Below are 25135 nucleotides of genomic sequence, written 5' to 3'. Positions count from 1 at the left end.
TCCAGGTTGTGGGGGTTCACCTGCTCTGAAACACATCTCTTATTCCAGGGGCAAGCTGTTCCTGAGAACAGTGCAGGTACCTTTTAATTTAAGTGCATGCAAGGTCAGTAACATATAAAGTTTATCATTAGCCTGGAACCTGCTGCTAATACTCAACTACAGATGGTGTGACCACGAAGGTGCTGGTGAAAGTCAGTGGACAGCTGGATAGCAGGAGACCAGAGTCTTCCACCTCTCTAAGCTTTAAAAGTGTGTGTGACCTTTAAGGTCTGTTTGTAGCATTTATTTTGGAGACAGATTTAAACATGCAAATACATTGGAAAACAAATGCATACAGTTTGACTCCCAACAGTAGGAACTATTAAGGGAAGATCGAATCTGTCCTCTCATGAATGTGTAAACAAACTTGTAAATTTCATTTCACTTTGCAGATTAAAAATAGGTTTCAGATTAATATTTATGTTATTTTTATTTCAGTTTAAAATAATACGGTGTTGTAAGCAAGCAATGGTCAACTTGGAAATTCAATAGAATGAATCTGAAAATGCGTTTCCCCTAGTATGTTGTTACATACAATATAATGAAAAATCAACAGCTAGCACCCTACTAAAAATCTACAGGTTTCTGCCTAGATCAGAAGGTTTTAAAATTGTTTTGTGTATAAAAATAGAAAACAATATTAATGCTTTTGTGTGAAATAAAATTACTCAATATTTTGGACCTTTCTGCTAAAAAAATTTCTTGATGTATTCTCACCTACAGTTCCACTGCAGTAATTCAAACCTCTTTTTTTAATCAGTTTTATGTTCTAAGCAGACCTTCCTTTTTCTAGTGAACTTTTATACATTGGTCAACAATATTAGGCTATTTTTCTAGTTAATTAAAAAAAAACAACCACCACACACACGCACAAAAACCTTACATCTTTAATTCAGTCTTCTAGTAGACTTACTTGTCCCTTCCAAATCGATGTTTTCTGCCAGTTTAGGTGTATTCACTGTGAATAACTGGAATAATAGAGAACTTTGAGACCCTTGTGGAGCCACAATCAATACATGTCCCCTGCAGCTTGACCATGGCCAAGCCATAGCGGTTTCTAGGATGTGCTATCACGTTGTTGTTTGTTTGTTTTTTAACCCACCAAACAGTTACTTCCTACAGTCTTTTTAACTTGCTTAGGAGAATGCCCTGGAACCTCAGAATGTGTGTATGTATCTGTGATTTATAAGTCTTTTCTTCCCTTTCCTGAGCAAGTGATGCCTGTCTGCGCTAATATCCTAGTTGTGAATTTTCCCAGCAAGTCACTGTTATGCCACTATTATGTGTGATTTTGATCATAAGTTTATGCTTGCAACTTCTCCTGCTGGTGCTCTATTTTACTCTCAGCCTTGATGTTCAGGCACAGCAGATGCTCTGCAGATTGACTTATTGATCTTTTTACCTTTTCTTCTGTAATGTTCTTGCAAATAATCCTACTCCCTTATCTTATTCATTACACAGATCTTTTTTTTTTTTTTTTTTTTTTTTTTTAAACCTATACTTGGTCTTCTGCGCCAGTCTCACATGAACCTAGTTTAAAAGTCAAGCCAGGTCTTGGCAAAATCTTATGTCCAAAAATGAGTTTCCTCTTCTTTAAGAGATGGAGTGCCATACCCATCTTGGATATCTTCCCAAAGCTTTGTGTGTGTCTGCTTTATTGATAAAATAGTGCAACCTGATGTGTGCATGGGTCAGTTCTGTTAATGGCAGCCTGTGGCCCTTGGCAGAAAGTGGGCGCTGTGTAAACATTATGGCCAGTTTTTCTGTGAGGCAGGCTTGGTCTCGCTAGTAGTGCCTGTATTGGCACTTATATTTATATGTCAGTACAAAGGGAAAATGGGATTTCATGCTCAAATTTTCATGTTTTTGCAGAAAAGTATGTCGGTAGTCATTTTAAGTGATCCTTGTATTAAAGTGTGATGGAAAGGGGTGGGGGTACGTGAAAAAAGCTTGCTAATAACTTTTGGAAGGCATTGGACACTGCTTTATGGATTGGTGTGGAAGCTCAGAGTCCATCAGTCTAGACATGAGCTATAGTTTTCGTTGCTAATGTTCAGAGTGGCTGAGGATGTAGATCTTGAAGTGGCCCCATTTGGTCACGAATCCAGCCCCTCCTTTACCGAGCTTTTTAAGAACTTGGAACTCCCAGGTTGTCTTTTTGAATCATCTCCTGATGAAAAGCAGTCTCACTAATATTTCTAATCCTAGTATTTCAAGTGCTTCCTAATTTGTCTCACTTATTCAAGGAACCAATTATTTCTCAATAGCCTCAACTTTTCTACCTCACATACCCTTTTGGGGAATGAATCAGTCTGGAGGTGGAAATGGAGGGGAGTTTCCAGCTTCGTGGAACTTAATTCAGAATGACTTTGAATCTTCTTTCACAGCAGCATGCACAGCCCTCTTGCATGAATATTTATTTAAAAGAATTAAAAAGAAAAAAAAAAGAAAAAAAAGAGAAAATGTTACAGAATTAGGAGAGAGATTTAGAGCATTTAAATCACGTTTGTTAAGAGAAGAAATCTATGCAAAGAGATTCACTTCTCCCTGTCTTTTGCAGACCAAAATGTGATTGGGAAGAGGTGGGAGAATGAATAGTTCAGTACCATACCATCTTAAATTCCTCAGCTACATAACTATGAATTTTGGAGAACTGCATAAACAATGAGTTTGGCAAGCAATGACTTCTCTCTCCATAGTGCTTAATCTTCAGGAGGAAGTGAACAAAAGGAAAGGGGTGTCTCAATATCACTTTGAATGAAGTGATAAAATGTGCAAGATAACACAGGACTGTATCACCAAATTGCATCTGGTACACAATATCAGGTCTGGCTGGGGAGATGTCCTCAGTGTTGGAGATGTAGCGAGTTATGATCTAAAAAATTAACTGTGATACATGTCAGAGCCCTGACTATCTCGGTTAAACACTGCTGAATTTATCAGAGGGAATCACAGATAGCACTGCAACTACGTGGGAAAGTTTTAATCACCCAGACACACAGAACTACAGCCATAAGGCAGTGCCTTCCTGCTGCCAGGTGAAATTCACCACTGGAGTTTGAGCCCAGGCTCTCAGTACAGCACAGGGCAGCTAAAGCAGGCTGTGTGTGTGTTTTGGTTTTGTTTTTTTCCAGTGTCCAGCTGGGTAGGGAGCTCCCAAAGAAATCCAGTGGGACTTGCTGAGAGGAAGGCAAACCTGGATTCATGTTCTTCCTGAAATTTAGACATCTTCTTCCAGGCAGGCATCCATCTTGCCCTGGAAATCTGTGTGGGAAGCCATTTTGTGCAGTCATACAAAGAAATTAAGTGAAAATTTATGCACACACACAGAGTAAGGCAATTCATCTCCTCTTTCCCCGTCACAGTAGGTCAGTGAGCTGGGACATGGAGAGCCCTCAATCCTTCTGAAAGACGCTTGGTCCCTGTGTCTCAGGGGGTGCCTGTGCTACAAGGTTTGGAGCTTCACTCCCCCTCCACCTGCCCGGCTCAGCTTCACTAGCACAGAGTCTTGGGAGTTGTATTCTCCTTTATTTCTAGCAAGTGCTCCGACCCCTGGTCTTCATTATTTATTTATTTATTTATTTATTTATTTATTTATTTTTAAATTTTTCTCTGTGCCTCAGAAATTTAGGTGCGTAGGGACTTCAGGGTTGTGTTCAGGTGAGAATATTGCACTTGAAGTTGGAGATCCTGCTGCTGGACCGTACATTTCTACGACAATAGTTTCATGATGCAGCATGTCCAAACTCAGATGCAACTCTAGCTCCTTCACGTTTTCTTTCCTCAGGAACTGAGGCATGGAGATGATGAGAAAAGGTGGGCTGGTGACTGCCCCACATGGCATTTTGATATAAATCAGCAGACACTGACAACTGTCGCCTGGTCCTCAGCAGCAGTCCTGGTCCTGAAATTTAGATGTAAGTGTAGTTGTCAGGGTGTGAACAACCTCTCCTCTTATCAGCGTTGACTCAAGACTGAACCTCTTGGGTAAAATTCAGCTTTTCTTAGCAAGATGTGAACATTATATTTAACAAGGAAAAAAAGCTCTTTCTGCTCCCACATGAACCCTTGGTAGAATCACCATTTAGCTGTATGAGGTGAGAGAGCACACTGGGGCCAATTTCTCAGCTTGGCTCACTGACATCTGAAGAGCACGACGGCTGTGGTTCCAGTGCTATGACTGCGATACTCAGCGCTCCAATTTATTTTGTGCCCATCACATTGGCATTTGAGCCCCCTGTGGCATGAAGCGGGAGACACACCTACAGCATTCTTCTTTTCACCCAGAGGAGAAAGAATTGAGGAAGCTGCCATAATCGCAATTACTTCTACAGGCCTGTCATAGTGAGGAATGAAATAGTGTATGTTGCTGTGCTGTAAAGGAACACTTCGTGTTTCATGTTTAACACAAGTCTCGTTACAGTAACTGCTCTTAGAAATCCCTGCCGCCCTGACTGATCCGTTGTATTACACATTCATAGGAAAGCAATCCCTGCCCCAGAGAGCTTGCAATTAAACGTAAAGCTGACAGACAAAGCATTGTCCCCAGAGAGTTGATAGTGTATTCAGGCACAGGTCATTAAAGTGTTTCATTGCCTAACTACCACCAAGGGCTATAACAAAGTCAGAAGCTGAATCCAGATTGAGTCCTGTTCCCATGACTTAACCACAAATACGCCTTTCATCTCTCTGCCTTTTGAATGCTCTTCTGAGAACATCAGGTTCCACAAACACATCATGTGTCCTTTGCTGGACAAGCCACCTGCCAGAAGCTCTCCCAGGCAGGCAGAACTCCATCAAACAGATAAACTGAAATGTTAGTGAAGTTGGATTATTTTTTTATTATTTTTTTATTTTTTTTAGGCACTAAACCCTTGAGATTGGGAATATTTAAAGGCAATTTATGGAAGTTTCTTCTTCAATATGTTAATGAACTGAAGAATCGAAATCACTTAACTTCATTTACAAATCATGAATATGTATCAGTGCCTTTAAATGAAAGGACGACTAAAACAGATATAGTGTTTGTTCAATTCATTAGAAGGAAGACAATTTATCAGGAGTTTTTTTTTTTCTACTCTTAAACTAAAGCTATATGCAAATATAGGGAAATCAAGACCTTGTGCTAATTCTACTGCATGATGAATATTTTTATAATCCTAATTAGAACCAGTCATTTAGTTCAGCAATTTCCCCCAATCTAGCCAATTTGAAATTAAAATAGATGCCTTGATTACAAAACTCATTAGCAAAGAAGCACCCTTTTTGCTAACCAGTTCATTTGGAATGCACAAACTGAATGAAGTGAGGAGCACTTGTGTTGTCAATTGCCATAAGTGAAGTGAGCCTTAATTGTTAGCATTGTGAAGTATTTGTATTGCTGCATGTTTCATTGCAGTATAATATATCATTCATTAAATGTAACAAAAGCAGTTTTTAAATGATTTAATTAAGTGTTGTTGGTGCACCAGGTAATTTTTATGAAGTCAAATGTCACTATTGTTTGCGTTTGAAGTATTGATGGGCATTACTGTTGGAAAGAAGACTTATGACTCTGCATTTATCATTCTGATTATGGTAAGCCTGGCAGTTTTAATAGGAGACAAGAAATTAAATTATGCAGCATTGGCTCCACTTCAGAAATGCCCAATGAATTTTGTCCTAGCAAAATAGTGAACTTTGGGCTTGTGATGATTTGTGGTGGCAAAAAGAAAGTAACTGCTTCTGAAACTTGATTTAGCTAGAACAGACTTTCCTATTGCTTTTTATTTATGTTATAGATACTTCATGAACAGGTTTTACTTTGAGGAGGAAAATATAGAGATAAATGGAGTGAGACATTCAATGCTTAAATGTACTCTGCTGCTGAAGAAACCTGGTTTATTGTATAAGAGAGCAAAGATCCAGTGTTTTATTCCTGGGCCATGCTAAATCATGGCTGTGCATTGATTTTTATCTGGAGCCTAAGTGTGGCAAAGGGTGGTTATAAATATAGAAAATAGAAATAAATATGAGGTAATGGAGAAGGTAGAAGAATAAGAACACCGGAGGACATGATTTATTTTTACCTCGCTGTAGAGATCTGAAATGTAGCAATGTACACCTGAACTGGATGACTAGGCTGTGATAGTAGTTGGTGGTCTACTGGATGATGTTGATTGACTTCTGGGACTAAATGTAGGTAACTGTTGTAGAATGAGGTACCTTGGGCTAAAGTGGGCTTACTAGGGTTCAACTGTCTGTCAAGGAAGTTACTCACATAGCTGAGATGTAAATATTTGCCATATAGATACCCGAGATTAAGGGCTGTGAAACCAACCCTGATGTCTGGGTTTGTGGAAAATGGGTTACATGGGGATATGCTTCCAATGTGATCAAAGCAACAAGTAGTATTAAGTTTCCCTGTTCCTGCTATCACACCTGTGACCTGTATTAATCTGCTGCCCTGGAGGAGGGTGCAAAGTAAAGGTGGGATTGCAAGTCCTTTGTTCTATGTTGGGATTCTTCTGTGTAGATGTGAGTTACCTGCTAGGCTGCTTCAGCAAAGTGAGATGAATCCAGGAGGGTTTTCCTAACCTACCTTTTTACCTTTTCTTTCTTTCTTTCTTTCTTTATTTTTTTTTTCCTTAATTTTTCTTTGCCTTCTGCATTGCATTTCAAAACTCCTTCTCAGTTTTTTCGTGGTCTGATGGCACCATGAGTTCTCCGCTGTAATCTGTTGAGCAGAATTACAAGTGGTATTAATTTTGGCTGCAGAAAAAAGCACAATTCGGCTGTTGACTCCACTCAACTGTCTGCTGATGTTGACGATGGAAAACTTCAGTCTAGTGTCATTTTCCATCACTGAATTGATTCGACCTGGTGTTTGATTTTAGAAATGTCATTGACTTTTCCAGGCCAAGGAACAACAGGATTAATTTTACCAAAAATACTACAGATGAAGTAATAGAAAGGAGCATGTGACAATGAATATATACTTACATGAATTGTCATCAAAAGTTCACTTTGAATAGCACTACCTATAAAATATAGAATTTAGTAGGAAAAAAAAGGTAACCCTGACCTCAGAGCAGCAGCAAAATGCTTTAGCCTGAACCTACCTTTAAGATTTTGCGTAAGTGCTTTTTTGGATTAAGGCCAGTAAGTGTGAGGACCTTTCCAAATTAGGGTGTAAAGTGGTTCTACAGACAGGCTTTCACTATTACAAAGAGCCTGCAAAGACATACGAGTAATGTGAGCACAAGGGCTTTTAGTGCAGGGATTTTAAGTAGTTTCACTGTCTTGGATTTTGCTATTATCTCATGTTTCTGTAACAGTTTAGGACATTAAAGCCGTAGCCTGGGGGTAGATGTGTCTGCCAGCGACTGAACGTATGACCGTAGGCATGTAGAACTGAATACAGAGGGACGCCGTCTAATTCCCTCTGACCATGAGTGCTTTCTGCAAGGTGGCAGTTGAAAAGCTGTTATCTTTTGTTAACTGTGAAGAGTCGCGTGCTTCCCAGTAGGATCAAGGACCCAGCAGCTCCCATTACGGTTAGTGATTCAGATGGCTGAGAACTGTTGGAAATCCGCCCAACAGGGACTGTGCTTTCTGTCTGGGTAATGGGGGCGTTAATTAGTATTTGCACATTGCCCTGACAATGCAAGGCCTCCCTCTTTGGAAGTGTTGCACATGAAGATGGCAGCGGGCCACTTAATGAGACAGTAACTTTAATCCTTATCATCAGAGATGGGTGGCTGGGATGGGATGGGATGGGATGGGATAGACCAGTGCCCTTGAGGCAGCCAGCTGGATGGATGATGTTTAGGGCAGAAGGTGCTGTCCTTGCCTACCACTCCTGCACCCACACATGCCTATTTGCTACATCGTCAGCGACCAAGAGCTGGGGCAGTCTGTTGGGGTGCATTTCTGCTTGCCAGAGCAGGAACTTGCAGCCAGGAGTGGGGATAGCAGGCTGCCCCTTGCTCTTGCTTCTGTCTCTAACAGGAAGGTGTTTCAGCTTCCTGGTAGCAAAAGCCGAACCCTCGGCATGTTTGCATAACCTGGAAACCATGTTAGTACTTGTGAAAAGGGCTAGGTGAACTGTGCAGGGATGGGAACCTTTAGGAGGTGTGCAGTCCTGAGCCCAGTGCAGAGCCTTGGCTGTAGCTGGCAGTGCTGAAGACCAAAGCCCTTGCCACTGTGTTATTTCTAGCTGCTACCATACCCGTGCTTTCAGTTGCAGTGGATTTGGCCATCAGATCCTGCAAGCTGGCCTTAGACCACACAGAGGTCTCTATTTCATTTGAGGGTCTATTGATATGGTGGTAGTTTCTTCTTAGTGCTTTCCTGCTGGGCACATTTAACACAACACTCTTACTGTATCTTATCCATACCAGTATCTTCTCCAAGGCTTTTTTTTATACAGCTGAGAGGTGCATGTCTGAGAGCCAACAACAGAGAAACTCCAGGAAAGGTTTGCAGGCAGCTGACATTTCATCTCCACCACTCTACTGTGAAGCACAACTGGATTTAGTAGACCTCAGGATGCCATGGGGACTGTTGTACCATGCAGTCCTTAGTAACTCTCTTCAGGCCGTAACCATCTGGTTTACACAGGTGTTAGTGTGGTCCTGTCCTGGTCGTGTTACCTACAACTGTCAGGAGTATTTAAATGGCTCAGAAGTCACAGCTTTATTGTTGCCAATACAGAGGCAGAGGGGACACGGCAGTGAGAGAGGCTAGAGGGAAACTGAGGCACAGAAAGTTGCAGTTGAAGGAGTTGTGCAAGGTTAGTTGCTAATCAGAGGCAGAGCTGCAAAGTTACCCAGACCTCTGAACTCATATTCTGTTTTCCTTTCCGCTGCCATTCGTGGTCCTGCAGAAATGTTATAGGTGTTCCTCTTCTTGCAACCTCACTTCTGCCCAGGCTTCAGACAGCTGGGGTAAGAGCTCAGCGTGGGAATTTCATGCTGGCAGATGCTGTAATTGCAAATGGACCACAGGGCAGCGAGGGCACTTTGTTTATGTTGTAGCATAGCGGTATGCTCAAAAGCTCACACGTTTCGTTTCAAATAATGTAGTAGCTATTGTATGAAGCAGATTTCTGTAATACTGGAAGGTGGTACGTGGCCCTAGTTTTGTTTCAGATTGCCCTTTGCAAATAGGTTTCTCTGTTTCTCTTCTCTCCTTTGTGAATCACTCCAAACCGTCCCTGCCTCCAGTGCTTGTTTCAGCAGGTAAATGGACCATGTCCTGATCTAATAGCACACCTGAGCTGGTTCACAAAAGACGTGTGCAGCCACATATGTAGCAGCTGAAATTGAAAGTGGGTCCACCGATTTTATCAGGGAAATGCTGATTTACATCACTGGAGGATTTGTCCTGAAAACTTTTATGGTATTCTGCTCCCTCGAGAAAACAAGATAAATGTAGTTTACTCTTTCCAGTGTACAGTATTTTTTCCCCCAAAACTGCCTGCTGAGAGATAGAGTCCCTGGTGGGCTCATCCGCCTGTGTGTAAGCTATTGCTTATGCAAAGGTGACTGTTTGTTTCCATTGCTCAGGCTTGATATATGAAAATTCACTTCTGCTGTGTTTTTTTTTTTCTCTCCTTCTGATAGGATCTGCATGTAACCAATGTTATTCTAGAGAATAAACTTGCTGGAGGCACAGCCTGAAGCCTTTTGACCCTCAGTAGGCAGGGATGTTTCTAAAGCTCAGTGGTAACGTAGTGTGGGTTTCAGCTTTTAATGCACATTGCCTCAGTGGTAAAAAAAGGAGGCCAATGCATGGATTTTCTGGTCTAACACCTCAGGAATACCAATCCCAGCATCTTAAATAATGAATTAGTCTTTTCAAAGTCATGAATTTGGCAGAAAAAAAAAAAGACTGAGAAGGTGTTTGAGTAATTTCAGTTGTTCTTTCATATTTCTCCTGATGCTTCTGTGACTGAGGACAGGTTGGGAATTGTGTTTTTCAAATGCCTCCTCGCTAGAACTCTGTCTTTAAAGAAAACACAACAACAAAAGCAAGCAAGCAAAAAAGGCCAAGATTTTCGTAATCTGATTCCAGCGCTGTTCTGCTGTGGTCCATTTACCCTTCTGACAGACAGAGATCTTTATTCATCATGGCAAATACTTTCTGTCTTCAGTTGCATTTGGTCTGTATTTGAACCTGGTTTTCCATGGAGGTTGCCTGGGACAAGACTGGAGGGCTGGTGTGCATGCGGCAGAAGCCCCACAACAGTTGTGTGGCAGTTACAAAATGTTCTTCCAGTATAATAAAATTCTTTGGGTTTGTGTTCAATTGATTTTTATAGGACCACGGGTGGCTGTAAAATGAAAGTTAGGGCATGATGCAGTAATATTTTGGTACTTCGGAAGTGCTGTAGGTATGATAAAAGGAGGAGCTGAGGGACCGAAATGAGGGACGATATTTTTGAGAAAGGGACAACTGGAAAAAAAACAACAAACACAACCAAAACAACAAACTCAAATCATTATAGAAAGTCCTGGGGATTCTTTAGAGCAAAGGAAGAAAGCCTGATTCTTCCCACAGTCGCCTACCTTGGGTAGCTCGTTTCTGCCAGAGGCTCAGTAATCACAAACCATCTGAATTTGGTAGCATTTTATACTTGCAGTGTTCGAGAGATAACAGCACGTCCAAATAACATGTTAGCAGAATACACTGTACCCAAGGGGACTTTCCTGCCATATAACAGCAGCACGATAGTGTCATCAAAAGTTTTGCTGCCAAATCAAGACTCTAGTTTTGTCCTCGTGCAGACACAGCTCTTGCTTCAGGCCAGTTGCTTTCCTCAGATCGTGGTGCAAGTCCACGAGTGTTATGCACGCAGCCCCAGCAGCAGTGATGTGACAAACCTGAGAGAGGTTCTGTTGCAAAATTGAGTCTGATGTTCCCTATCGAGATGACTCGTGTTTTTCTTTGGTGACAGCATGGAGAAGGCTGCTTTATTTTTCTCCGCAGTCTTCCTTTATCCTAAGAATTGCACTGTGCCATCAGTGTGAGCGTTGGTTTCCTTCAGGAATTAATGTTGTTTTGTATCGATTGACTTGTAGGCTATTGTTGGCTTGGATCAGGTTTGCTTATTGTGTCCCCATGCCTCCATTCTGCAAGGTGGATTGAAGGTACCTAGAGTTTGAATTAAATCAGTAAGTAGCTTAAATATAGCTACTGCATAATATAGAGAGAGAGCTGGAGAGAGAGGTTAGGTAAGAACATCCTTTTTTGTTGCATGATTTGCCTTTGCAGATTCACTTATTTTAAAGGTATAATTTTCCACTGTTTGATTGCAGGAACTGGATGATAGATGAATCAGAGATGACAGTGTAAATGGTGTATGCCCAATAGCCCTAGGGGATCCCTGAAACACGCAAGTTTCTCATTTGGTGATTTTTCTGGCAGTGATGCCTCAGTGCCGTGACAGTTTCTGCTACAACTGTCAAGCTAAATTGTTCCTGATGGTGGCTGGCATTTACAATGATGCTGTTCATTTGGGTTCCTCCTGTAAAGATCTGTATGCTGCCCTTCGTGCTGGGGCACGGGTGGTGGTGTCAGTCTCCCCTGCGTGTCTGGATCAGGATGAACTGAAGCACCGTGGAGCACAGGGAGGACGCTGTCACTTGTCTCTCATGAAGTCACTCATTGTTCAGGGTATAGGAAAGGATATTCTCCTGCAGCTTTCCAGATTTGAAACCCCTTCCTACACGTGAAAGGCTTGGCTGTATGTGTCTAGAGAGAGGTGCTTTTGAAAGCAGGCTCTGCTTTTACCTTCCGTAGCTGTCTGCTGGCAATGCATGGCTTGCCAGGGGATCTAGCCACTGAGAAATATCATTAGCTAGAGCTGAACTGAATTCCTCCCCAGGATTTTTAGTGTTACAGTAAGAGCAGCACTGGAGAATCTCTTCCAGCTAGCAGAATACCTGGCAGAGACCAGAGCTGACTGGGGAGAAGGAGGGTGACGTTGAGAGGAACTGAGTTTCTTTATTATGTGATATGTTCAAGCTCCTAGATGCAAGTTTGCTTTGGCACTTGAGGCATTCAGTGAATGAAGGCTTATGGGCCATTTCATATTAAAGTTTAGTTCTCTTCATTTATTGTAGGAGTGGATATGACAAGTGTGAGGTAATGAAGATGGCCTAGAGGAAGGAATTGTAGATGATGGTACAAGAGCTAGGATGTTTGAGTAGGAGACAGTATTTGTTGGCATAAAGCTGATGCACCTTCTATACTACCAGAAGCTGAAGTTTTCTACTTTGTTTTTATAATCTTTTTAATTTATAGAAGTTATTTCAGTCATAGTTATCCTACAGGGAACATCTGTGTTCACTTTTGGGGAGCACAAGACTCCTACTGACTGTGGTGGGCCTTGCTCTGTGATGGTTTGTTCCAGTGCCTGGCCTTGGTTCCAGGCAGCGTAGAGCATTCAGGCTGTGTGTGGAGGAACAGAATTGTCCAGACAGGGATTCTTCCCAGTGCGGAACCTGTACACTTCTGAAGCAGTGCCCATTCATCCATTGCAGCTTCCCAGAAACCTTTCTGGGTTGCATCTGGGGCATATCCATGACCCAAAGGTAGTCCGGTGTGCTGTGACAGCCTGGAGATGCCTGCTGCAAGGCCCAGCCGGAGCACAGCCAGAGTGAATGCAGTGAGATGCCAGGTGCACCATCCTTCCTGCCTGGTGGATCTGACGGACAGAGAGGAGAGTAGGGCTCTTTGGCCCTTTTGCAGACTGTGTTGCTGTTAGAAGAAGCAGTAAAGTGGAAAGGAAATTAATAAAAATTAGTATTTGCAATCCCAGGAATTCTATCTAGCTCTGTTTTGTAAGGATTAGAAGTGTCTGTCTCTGCCTTCTCACCCGTGCCGGCCTGTTCTTTGTACTCACCTCTTCATTTTACATCTTTCTGTGAGTCATCCAGTATAAATCCCTTCAAAGCTTCCCATTAGTTTGGTGTTATCCCATTATCATACAGGTAGGCAGCAGTTCTGTGCTTCCTTTTCACAATCCCTGGAGAACATTCAACTCGGAGAATCTATCTCCTCAGGTCACCTCTTTATTATCTCTCTGTGACTTCCCTCCAAGTTGTCTGGCACCCGTGTTTGCGATGCATTTCTCGGTGTATGCATCTCTGCATCAGCCCGAGTGAAACCCACTCCAAGGAGAGCAGGGAGTGCTCAGCTGTTGCAGACACGTACCGGGGCTGACGTGCTAATGGCACTGAGCAGAGCAAACCCCTCGAGCTTCACAGCTTTGGTTATCGCGTGTGCTTGCAGGGAGGCTGCAGCGGTGTCTGGCCTCGGAGAAAGGTGGGATCAGAGCAGGATTAACTGGAGCTCCCGAGTGGGAGCAGCTTTGCTTGCTGTTCTGTGGGATTGCTGCCAAGGGGACGATGGCCTCAGCTAGGGGAAGGGGGTGTTTTTGTTTTTTTAATGTATTTATTTTAAACTCATTTCCATTATGTGTGCTGGGTAGTGTCAGGTGCATTTCAGCTCAGTGTCTGCAGGGTGGTGGGCTGCATAACTTGACAGCTGTCTTGAGTGAGCTCCCTGGCCTGTGAAAAAGCTGATGAATGCAAAACCAAAGCTGACTTGGGTGGCAGGGTGTGTGTGTTAAATTACATGCAGTTTAACCTGGAGCAAAATGCATTGCTTTAATTTTGCCAAAATGACACTTTCTGATTGAGCCCAGATTAATATTTTTTTCTTTCAAGCCATGTGATTTTTTTTACATGAACAACAGTTACATCTCAATAAAATTCCATTCTGAATGCAAATTTGAACCCCTTTTCTTTAATGCCCACATCTAAACTTTCAGAAATGTTGTTTCTTCCACTTAAAGAAATAACTCAGCAAAATCTTATGAATTTGGTTTTGGTGGTGGGAAATCCATTTCACTAATCTGGGGAAATGAAATAACCAATCCCCCACCCACACACACAAAAAAATTCCACACCTGTCTAACCAACCTTTCCATTAAACCTTGATCCCCATAATATGGAGGTTATCCTACAGACAGTGCCACAGGGATTGTAAAGGAAGGAGGAGAGGAAGAACCAAGCATGTGATTATAGTTTTATGTCCCACTCTGGCTAATGTCTGAGCCTCAACTGCTTTACCCATTGTAGTATTATGTTCAATAAACATGAAAGATGGGTCTGTAATAGCAACAAATGTACCCATACGCTTGCAGTTTAATTAAAGGCATATATCACACAATAAAGCACATTCAAATGAAAAATCTTCCCATTAGACATGTGGTTCCCATTTATTTCCCCTTATTGTTAAACTTTTGGAGTACAAGCAGTGAACGAGCGCAAAGAGGGGCTTCTGAAGAGGTGCACTGTGGATTCCCCAGGAACAAGCAAGATGTTCCTGCTGGGACGGGAGAGCACAGAGCTCCCTGGTGCATGGTGGAGCTGCACGGCCCTGTTGGATGCACCCATGCAGCTGGTGGATCTAGTTAGCACAGACCTCACACCAAAAACTGCCTGATTATTTTTTTTTTTAAGCTGAGAAGAAGCTGGGCTTCAAAGGGACAAGGCTGGCTTGGAGGGAGAAAAGTCAGCAGCCATTAGAGCTGATTTAAGCTTTTGTCACTGTAAAAGATCTGATCCTGAAGCAGCAGCTAAAGAAGAGAAGAGAAGCCTGCAACTATCCTCAGCTGAGCCTATTGGATGCCAGTGGAAGAAACACTAGTAAAGGTATCCCCTGGTGCACCTTGTAGACCCTGGTAGCAGGAGGCAGCTCTGCCGCCTCCACCCCATTCTGGTCTCTTCACAGTCCCAGTTATCATCCCCCCTTCCCCTGCATCCCTGACCCTTCCTCTGTCTAATCTCACTCTCTGCTCTGCATCACTGGTGTGGGAAATTATGTCCCCATGCTCCACACATTGCTCACCCCATCTGTTATGTCTCTCTCCATTCACAGATGCTGGAGGGCTTTTATTTAGTTATTTATTTTAGTTTTTTTTTTTTTTTTTTTTTTTTTTCTTTTCATTCCCCCTTGTATATCTTTAGCTTTCACTAAGGTTTATTAACTAAACTTTAATCACAAAGAGATTGGTGGCAAAAAGTTGTTCAACTTTAGCCCTCCCTCACCCAGACTCTAGAACTAATTTTGCAGTGGTTAAAATGGCAGGAAGTAAAGAATAAAAAACGCAGTCAAAGCCAGCTTTCTTTCAAAATGCCATTTCTGTTTATAGTACCTTCTGCAAATTGTTGAAACTAAATTATTTAGAAATGATCGAAATGTGCTTTGACCAAAACAAACACATTTTTTCACCCTTAAAGAGAAAAAATCTGAATGTAATGCTTTTCATCTTGGTTCTGTAAAAGTCTGGCATTTCAGGGGGCAGGAGAGAAAGTAGGGCAAAGGGAGCCTGTTTTTCACTCAGGATTGAAACACACTTTAATGTCTAGTGCTGCTCATTTATGTCACTGCTCCTGTTGCAGCTGTATCTGGGTTCCTTGTTCTACTACAAACCAGTCATGCAGTGGAAAAGGAGAAGATATGCTGTGATCTCAGCAAAAATGGCAATTTTTTGGCTGAGTATACTGGATACCAATTAGGCTTAAGAGAAATTGAAATGTGAAGGTTTTTGATGGACATTTTTTTTGCCAGCGTAATCCACTTTCTGCTTTTTCTTGGTAGTGAAGTGGAGAAGCAAAGCTCTTGCTTTGAGCATTTGGTTTAAGCAAACTCAACTGCTGTGAGTGGACAGATCAGGTTGAAAGCTTTTTTTTTTTTTTTTTTTTTTCTTTTAACTATAAAACCATGAAATGTGACATTGGTGCCTTATCTGGTTGCTTTATAAACCAAGTCTGGACTGAGCTATACAATTACAATGTGAAATTAAATATTTTCAAAGTTTTGGAGGTTTGCACAGAAGATCCCTGACTTTTTTTTCTTATAATGGTGGAGTGTAGTCTGAGTTTTTGCCTGAAGACCTGCTTTTGTCAGCCAGCATGTAAAATATTTTAGTAATAAATTTAAAAATTTTAAAGCATAAATAAAACTTCCTTTCTTCTGATTTTTATTTTTGCCCGTATGTGACAGATGATAGAAATACGTTTAGTATTTTATTTCTGTCTAGCCCAGTTTCTCACCAAAATGATCTGTTTCTAGTGTGCCTTCTACTGTACAACATCTCTAGCAAAATGAGCAGCTTTTAGTGGATCTTGGGCACGCAGCACTCTGTGGATGTTCTTTTTCCATGCCTGAGACAATCTGGCTGTACTGTGCTAGAGAGGAGCCTTGGGCTGTAATGAGATCTCTTCATGCCAGCCCTTAATCACCTGGAAAAGAAATCAAAGCATAGAGACAAACTGGTCCATTTGTTTTCATTACAATTACTAGTTTAAACAACTCTGTGTAAACTAAGTCCATAAATATGGTGCTGGTAGACTTGCTCTTAAACTCAGCTCCACCAGCTGTTACATGAATCTTTGTGCTCAGGAAGCAGGATTTATTTTTTCAGTTCTTTAGGGTGGAGCTGTCAAGGATGCCTTACCAGAATTATGATTTCTAGCAGCTTGTGGCAAGAGCCCTCCCTTACCTTCTTTGAAGGTCCAGAAGAACTTCCAAGCTTTAGATATTGATTCTTTTGCAGCCCAAACAAAGCAATGTGTTGAGGACAGGTATTTCCCTGGGAGGTGGTGGAAGGAACAAGCACAGATGGTATTGTTATTCTTGAACTGGTTATCAGCTCAAATGTCACACTAGCCTTTGTGTCTCGTTATGGTTATTGTTTGACACACCAGAAGGACCTAACAAAAAAACTCAGTCCGAGGGGAATGGTGAAATAGAGGAATCAGACACCCCAAGTCTTTCCTTGAATGCAGCCTTTCCTACTGTGAGTAATAAAAGCCCTTCTTTGGCAAGGGTTGCTCCTGTCTTCGGTCACTCAGCTGATACATAATTTAGATCTGTGTTGTGCTGTTCCCAGAAGAGGAGGGACGAAATATGGGAGGGGAAGGTAAGGTGGAAGCTGAAATAGGACATGTTTCTATTGCTCCATGCAGTGTCTTTAATGCTACACCAAATCTATGCTTTTTTTTTTTTTTTTCTTATGCAATTCTTTCTGTTTCTCGTCTTTCTTTTGGTGCTCTGCTCTGGTGAGGCTTCTCACCCAGCTCTGCTCCCAGAGGCACAGCACATCAGTGTCTGAGTGCAACTGCTGACTGCACAGTTGTTGTGGGGTGTTTCTGCAAGGAGACTTAGCATGCGGGGCTGTGAGAAGAAGGAAAACAACAATTCCACAACATCTCAAATAGAAAAATAAATAAGGGAAAATGGACCGTAAGTTGTGGGTACTGGTTGGAAGTGTTTGGACCACTCTTCACTATTTGGGAGTTCAGTAACCCAACTTGAATTCTTCAGGAATTCAATGACTGTTTTGGGACTAGTTCTGTTTAATATCCTTATCAGTGATATTGATGAGGTGACTGAGTGCACCCTCAGTAAGTTAGCAGATGACACTAAGTTGGGGGGAAGTACTGATCTTCTTGAGAGTATCAAAACTCTGCAAAGGGATCTGGACAGTCTAGATTGATGGCCTATGTCCAATCCATCATGACATTTAGCAAGGCTAATACCTGCACTTGGGTCTTAACAACCCCATACAGCCTTATGGGCTTGGGGAAGAATGGCTGGAAAGCGGCTAGGCAGAAAAGGACCTGGGAGTGCTGTTTGACAGCTGGCTGAATGTGAGATGGCAGCGTGCCCAGGTGGCCAAGAAGGCCAACGGCATCCTGGCTTGTACCAGAAATCATCTGGGCAGCAGGATCAGGGATGTAATTGTCCCTCTGTACTCAGCTCTGGTGAGACCATGCTTGAGTACTGTGTTCAGTTTTGGGTACCTTGCTACAAGGGCATTGAGTAGCTCGCATATATGTAAAGAAGGGCAACAAAGCTGGTGATGAGACTAGAAAGCAAGACACGTGAGTGGCAGCTGAAGAAACTGGGGCTAGTTAGTCTGCAGAAAAGGAGGCTGAGGGGAGACCTCATCACTCTCTACAGCTGCCAGAAGGGAGGTTACAGAGAGGAGGGTGTTGGTCTCTTTTCTCAGGTGACAAATGATACAATGCAAGGCAGTGACATCAAGTTGTATTAGGAGAGGTTTAGATTGCACATCAGGAAGAATTTGTTCATAGAAAGAGTGGTTAGGTCTTGGAACAGGCTGCCCTAAGAGGTGGTGGACTCCCCATCCCTGGAGGTATTTAAGAGATGTGTGGATGTGGTGCTTAGGGACAGGGTTTCCTGGTGGCATTGTAGTGTTAGGTGGATGGTTGGACTTGATTTTGAAGGTCTTTCACAATCTAAACAATTCTGTGATTCTGTTTGCATGAATGAGGAGTTATAGGGTCTCAGGGATTTGGCTGGAACTGGAGGAAAAAGTCACCAGATTCCAGTGGTGAAGCAATGAAACAGAAAAGAACATTTTGGTTGAGTAGCGATAGGTGTTATTTTGGAGACAAATGAAAAAAAAACAAAACAACAAACAACAAATAACAGTAAGAAATGCAATTTTTTTTGTATCTTTTCAATTGCTTGTAGCAGTTATCTACAACAGTACAGACTCCTTTATTTATTTATTTTTGTTAAGTAAGGGCAACTGTATTAGTCCCTTCCTATGTCCAATTTTAGGTGTGAAAAAAGATCTTTCTTTGCAGTGAAAGAAGTGGGAGACATCCATCTATCCTCTATAGAATACTGTTCCAAGATATTTTGAATTTTCTCTTGCAGTACCGAAGTGCGCAGTCTGTCTTAAGAAGAAGCTTGATGTCATCTCCTAAAATATTTTCACTGTGGTTTGAGTTTATTGTATACAGCTATCTTGCTCCACATGGTGGGTCATCTCTGTTAGTTTTCAGATGTGACTTCTCTGTTCTGTATTCTGAAGGCTGAAAAGTATTGTGAGTTTTTCCTGCGGAAAGCTCATTCTCCTTCTAGGAATAAACTTTTTGACGTATTAATGATAGCGCCTTCTTCCCCTTTTGTAACTTCATCCGTAACACAAATTGTAGATAGAAAACACATCTTGCAATTTTCTGAGTGGTTTACAACTTTTTCTCAGTTTCTGTGCCTCTAAATTTTTTTCAGTGATTGTGGTCTTTTCCCAAGTGAGAGAATTTAAGACCCTGCAACAGACTTGCTTTTCTGAGATATACTCTTTACAGATTGCTTGCATGCAGTCCAATTTCCTACAGAAACGTTGACCTGATTTTATTTTTCTTCTGTCCCAGTTTGATTTTTTGGCAGGAGCCCTCCACACATTCTGTAGATATTTCCCACCAGTTCTGGCTGAGAAGGTGTTACTTTGCTTTTGTGCTGTGCTGGGATCAGAGCCATCTCTTCGTGTAAGCAATCCAAGCTACTGCTTGGGGTCCTGATCTTCTGACAACATGGCAGGCCTGGCTATTCTGCCCCTCCTCTTCCCTCATGTGTCAGCTGTCGCCCAGTAATTACCCCCAGGCTGACCCTTGCCCTGCTGGATTAATATGAACGCATCTTTCCATCATCAGCTGGATGTATTGTCTAGGGGGAAGTGTAATTTTGTGTAGTAAATGAATTATTCCTATAAGTGCACAGAGTCCAGCTGTTCTTGCTCGCTTTATCTGCCACCATCATTTGCAAGCTCCAAATGCACTCAGGGTTGGCTGGCAGACGGGAATCTATGGAGATTCTTCCCAGATGTTTGCTTGGGCTAATAGTCCTGACTTCCTAGGAACAAAGCATCTGATTTTATTTGGATACAGGCTCTTTATATATGTTCCTCAGGCTGTAATTCTTCTTCTGTGTTTGGGCAGGAAAGTGTATCAATACCAAAGTTCTCCTGATTTTTTTTTTTTAATTCCGTTGTATAGATGGAGAAGCAGTGGTCATGACATCTTCAGGGTTGGTATTGCTGCAGTGAAGTGTACACAGCCTACCATATGCTGGTCCTTCTCTGACTCCAACTGAGTCTTCAGTCTTTTCCTGCCTCCCCCATGAGGAGCAGGCAAGTGAATGTGGGAATAGGGAGTCTACTGTGAAATCTGCAGTGGGGGTGCCTCCTTCTGCACCAGTCACTGTGGACTTCTTAGTGTCTGTAGAGAAATGGAGCCTTCGAAGGCATAAGTAACAATTTTAGAAGTGTATTTTAGTATGGGAATTGAGCTTTAGAAGTGTCTGTTTCTTGCCTGTCTAAAAATGAACCTTGGTGACGGGCTTCTTGTTGACAAGGACATGGATGACTAACACCGGGGGCTGAATCTACTCCTGTTGTTCCCAGGCTTTTCTTCAATTGCTCACTCTTTTCCCTTCTCTCCATGAGCAGAGTTCAAGATGGGCAGTTTTCCACATCGCTCCAGTTCTGAGAAACTGGACTTGAGCAAAATCTTTTTTCTTTTCTATCTAGCTCTCACTGAGAAAATAAACAAAACACCCCAAACAAATGATCCCAGCCCCAAACGAGATCATCCAAACAAGCCGTGTGTCATCCTGAGAGCTTGTACTGGAGAACCAAAAGAGCATGGAGGCATTTTTTACATGCAGCTCTGTGTGCATGTGCATACATCCTAGTTGGTCTGACAGTTTCTGGCATGTTGTACATGTTACTGGCCTGAAATGTGATATCATGGATAAAGCGCCCTTTAAAGGGTTTTGCTGCTTATCTCAGAAAAAACAACAACTGTGTTAAATAAAATGTTGCAAGTGTTACTGGAGTTTGAAGAAGGAGTCTGCCTGCGATATGTAATATCCTTATGATTCAGTGTTGTGCTGAGCAAGACAAGCATGAGTTAAGGTTCTGGCCTGTGGTGAAATAAAGTTGTATATCACTTGGGCTGCCAAGGTCTTTCCTCGTACAGTCTGTCTGTGCTTGGTAAAACACAGGACTGTGTTGGTGGATGTGATATGTCTGGTGCTACAATCCTTGAGTGTAGAACATTGTCATGCTGTTTGAATAAACATTTGCTATTTACCTTCCTGGTAGATGGCCTTTTTTTTTTTTAACATTAGGTCTAACTAGGCTCCAGTGCACAAGTAGATTTTCCCCAGTGCTCAGCACCCCTTCCCAAAGGCTGTGCCTGTATTGCTGAGTTGAGGTGACCTCAAAGCCAGGTGCAAAAACAGACCAGGTCTTTGATCCTGCTCTTGGGTCCTGCTAGAGTGGCCAGGATGACATGTTTAAGGTAATATTTTTGGTACTTCATCATGCGTGAGAGCACATTAAGAGGTATATTTATTTGTCATGCAGTGCTGACCCCTTCACCTTTATAAATCCCACCTTTCCTGTTGCAATGTCATAAGCCTTTCTGCAGGCAAGCAGAAATTCTAGGGTTATACCTAATATAAAAACCCAAAACAACAACAGAAAAATGTAGTCTGCTGCAAGGGTAAATGAAATTAATAAGCCTCACTCAGATGGGTGGGCTCTGTGGGGAGTTTGAGCATCTTGCATTTTGTTCCCAGAGCACCTCAGCTTTCAGGATGCTTCTGGCGGCAGTCTGTTCAAACAGGTTTAGGGGTTCCTGGGGTTTGGCTGAGTGCTGTGGTGGGTTTTACTGAGGTGCCTCTGTGGTAGATGTAGGATGCTGAGTTTATTTTTGTGTTGACTGTTTTGTCACCCTTGTAACAAGCCAGGACTTCATCCTTTGGTTTTGGGTTCTGCTTCTGATTTGCTCCTTAGTCAAGACCTCCGCATGCTACTCTTCAGCTGTGTCAAGACATAAGAACTAGGTTTCACTGAGGACTGGCCCATACAAACATTATGGCCTGTAATGGACTTAATTTTCCATTCATCAGAGCAGGTCAAATAACAGAAGGTGGCTGCTGCAAAAAGGGCATGCACTCATGGTACATCCTCATGGTGCACTGCAATCCATCTGTCTTGTGAGCTGATATGTTGGAATGCTCTGGGAGGTGGAAATGCCAAACATTATTTGTCACTAAATAGCCAGGCCAGAGCTTTAAAAACGGAAAATCTTGGCACCATACAAGCCTCATTTCCTTCCATCACTTGGTATTCAGCCTCAGGTCAAATTAATCTCTGTTGAAATCTGCTGTACTTGCTGCTGAATTTGTTGTCTCATCTAAAAAATATCTCCTCTCCCATGAAGGGAAAGCACATATATATAACAAATTTTAATGCACACCAGAAAAGTCTTCATTGTGTCTTTTGTTTAGTAATTGAATGTTAACTTTTACATCTGAAAATAGTACTATGCAGGTGAACTGGGCCAGGTAGACCTTTCAGGATTTGTTGTCATACAGCCTTAAGACTCGTCTGGTTAAAATTCAAAGTGGATGCCTGGAGTAAATAGGTGAATAAATAAATGTAAGTTCCTTGAATAGTGTAAGGGTACATAGAACGTTTGCTCCTTTAAGGGTCTCTGGTAAAAGACATTTTCCAAGACCACAAACAGATAGTGAGTGAGGGAGACAAACCTGATCAGGAAAGAGATGGACGTGGGAATGTTGATTTGAGTGAGGTTGTCTGAGGGAGTATTTCTGGATTGTGACGATAAGAAATAAGGAAGGAGGAACAATAAGTAAAATGCTGAGACACAGACCTGACAAAGAAAAATGGAGATGATGACGACAAACACACCTCCCTGTCACACTAATGGGTGGGTATCAAACTACAGACACCACATGGGGTGTGTGTGTGTATTTGCTAACAAACTTCAGGCTGGACCAGCTCGTGAGTGGGTGACCCATGAGGTGTGTAAGGGGCGCGGGATCTGGGAGAGGTCCTGGACAGACAGATGGGCCATGCCAGGTACTTGAAAGATCCACAAATGTGTGTGTGCTTGTGAACCTAGAGTGCTGTGTGCATGCCTGCACCAGCCAACTTCTCTCACTAACATCCAGAAAGGAGGAAGGGGTCTCAGCTGCCTGTGTGTGCGTTTTACATGAGCCTAGTGTGTGTATGTGCTGTTGGAGGCAGCCCTTGAGTGGGGCAGCCTTTGTGATCGGTCACGTCAATGCCCTGCCTGTGTGTGTCCATGTGTCTCTGGGATATTTGCTCAGTTTTCCTACAGGTTGGACCTGGAAAGGGGAAAGTGGCAGCCATGTCCCCTGGCCTGGGCGGGGAGCCCTGATCCCCAAGCACTGGTCTGGGCCACAGCAGCCAGCAGGAGCAGTCCTGGGCTGGAGCTGCTGGCAAGGCAGCTACACTCTTCTCTGCTTACCTCACTTAACAAATAGCATCTCCTTATCTCTCCATCTGAAATCACCTAAAGGCTGCAAGTTCAGTTTAATCCTTCTACCATCAGTCAGGCTGAGATTTAATAGAAAGAAGGTGGAAAAAATACTCAGTAGCTGGTCTCTGGTTTTTAACTTGATAGAGAGAATGATGTTCCCTGAATGAGACACGGTGGGAGAGATGAGTAGCTAGAAAGAGATTGTACTTCATGCCGCTGAGCTATCTGTAGCTACCGCTGTTATGGAGCTGCAAAAGAAAAAGAAATGCTAGGGGCAAAGGATAAAAGAGAATCTAAGGAAATGGATATAGTTTGCTAATCCTTTGCTCTCGTGGTGAGAATGGTTAATCTGCTGCAGAATACAATAAGGATACTAGTCCCACTCGCTTGTGAACAGGAGTTACTGAGGCCAAGATGCCTGGAGCCCAAGATTTGTACAGCACTGTGGATCAGTCTGCAAATTGTACATCCAGTCAGGAAAGAATAGACGAGTAGTTTCATGTGACCCATACGACAAAGTCTATGCAGAAGTCCCCATATGTGTAAAACCATGTCAGATGACTCGAGGAATGTTCCTGGCAGGCACCGGGCTAATACTAAAGCAGAGTTGTAGCACTGTAAAATTTTGACACCTGGACTGCGGATTTTCAATCATTGTCTTAAGAACAGTGTTAAACAGGATGTCTCCTCAGAAAGTAGTTATCTGAATATTTATGCCAAATTTGTAAGCCCATTTGTGAATTTGGATAAAGATTTTTCTCTTCCTAGTTCTAATAATAATAGTAGCAGCAGTAGTACTGATAACAATACAGTGCTTTATTTTATATCTAAAGATAATTCTTTCTGGGGCAGAGGTTTCTCTACTGGCTTTTTTGGTAGGCTATCACTGTGATAGGTGACCAGAAAAGCAGAGGCAGTCCAGATAATGTAGTTTTATAGTGCTGTAGATTATCTTATCTAGTGACAGTGCCAAAGAAATAAGGCCAGATAGGAATATTCAGATCATGTCTGATCTCCTAAAGAACACAGGGCAGAAAATCTTTCCTAATAATTCTTACCATAAGCCCAGTGATGTTGGCTGAAGTGAAATCTGCATAAGTGGAGCCCATTTTGATGCCTGCTCCTATCTCTTCTTCCTGATGTGCTTTATTCATTGTCGGCTTGAGCTGTTAGTGGCAGAAATTGGCTTTCCCATTGACAGAAATGCAGAGAACTGATTCTTTTGTCTATACACAATCAGTCATATTAGATACGTACGTGGTAGGGTCTGAACTTCAGTTTTTTGAGTTTCCTCTTGCTAGGTATACAATGCAGTGGTTTAGCTCTGTAGTTGCGTGCAAACACAGTCAGAATTAATCAGCTGCCTCGGGGTGCAGACACTGCTCAAATAGCCCTTCTCCATCTCCTTTGGCAAATTGTTCTGTGGTCTTGCTCTGATGCGTCTGCTGGATATTTGTTGTCAAAGATACTGACCATTCAGGAAACTTTAATATTCAGTGCAAACACACAGAGTTTATCATCCCAGCCACGCTTAGCCATCCGTCATAGCTGTGCCATAGTACACATCACTAGGTAGTGAAACCTTCTAATCTGAACATGGACCTGCTTCCAATTTGTAAATCCAATTACTACAAATCAAATGCACAACCTTTACACAGATGCTAAAATTTTCCCATTTAGGACCTGAAGTTTGTACATTACAAAAATATAAGGTTTTTGGCTCTGTTATCTACCTCCTTAGTCTACAATCAACCCTTGTTTTATTAACCCAGAATTTGTTTCAGATGGAATTTATTTGAAACCCCCTTGAAAATACTGCCTACTATTTCTTTCTCTGTGATCTAGTTGTAAAGCAGAGTAGCTGTTTCTGAAGGTGTGATTCATTTCTGAAAAAACAAACTTTCTCA

At 42.3% G+C, this 25135-nt stretch overlaps 1 protein-coding gene across 1 annotated transcript in view; it reads left to right on the top strand.

The window, feature by feature from the left end:
• SORCS3 (sortilin related VPS10 domain containing receptor 3) overlaps window positions 1-25135 on the top strand; it is a gene marked incomplete at its 5' end in the record, with an annotated part of 274223 nt that overhangs the window by 145143 nt on the left and 103945 nt on the right. The gene's annotated exons all lie outside the window — the stretch shown is intronic.

This window comes from Aythya marila, assembly GCF_965140915.1.
Source record: "Aythya marila genome assembly, chromosome: 7".
NCBI lineage: Eukaryota > Metazoa > Chordata > Aves > Anseriformes > Anatidae > Aythya > Aythya marila.
Note: the sequence above shows the minus strand (reverse complement) of the source record. Positions and strands in the feature narration are given on the sequence as shown.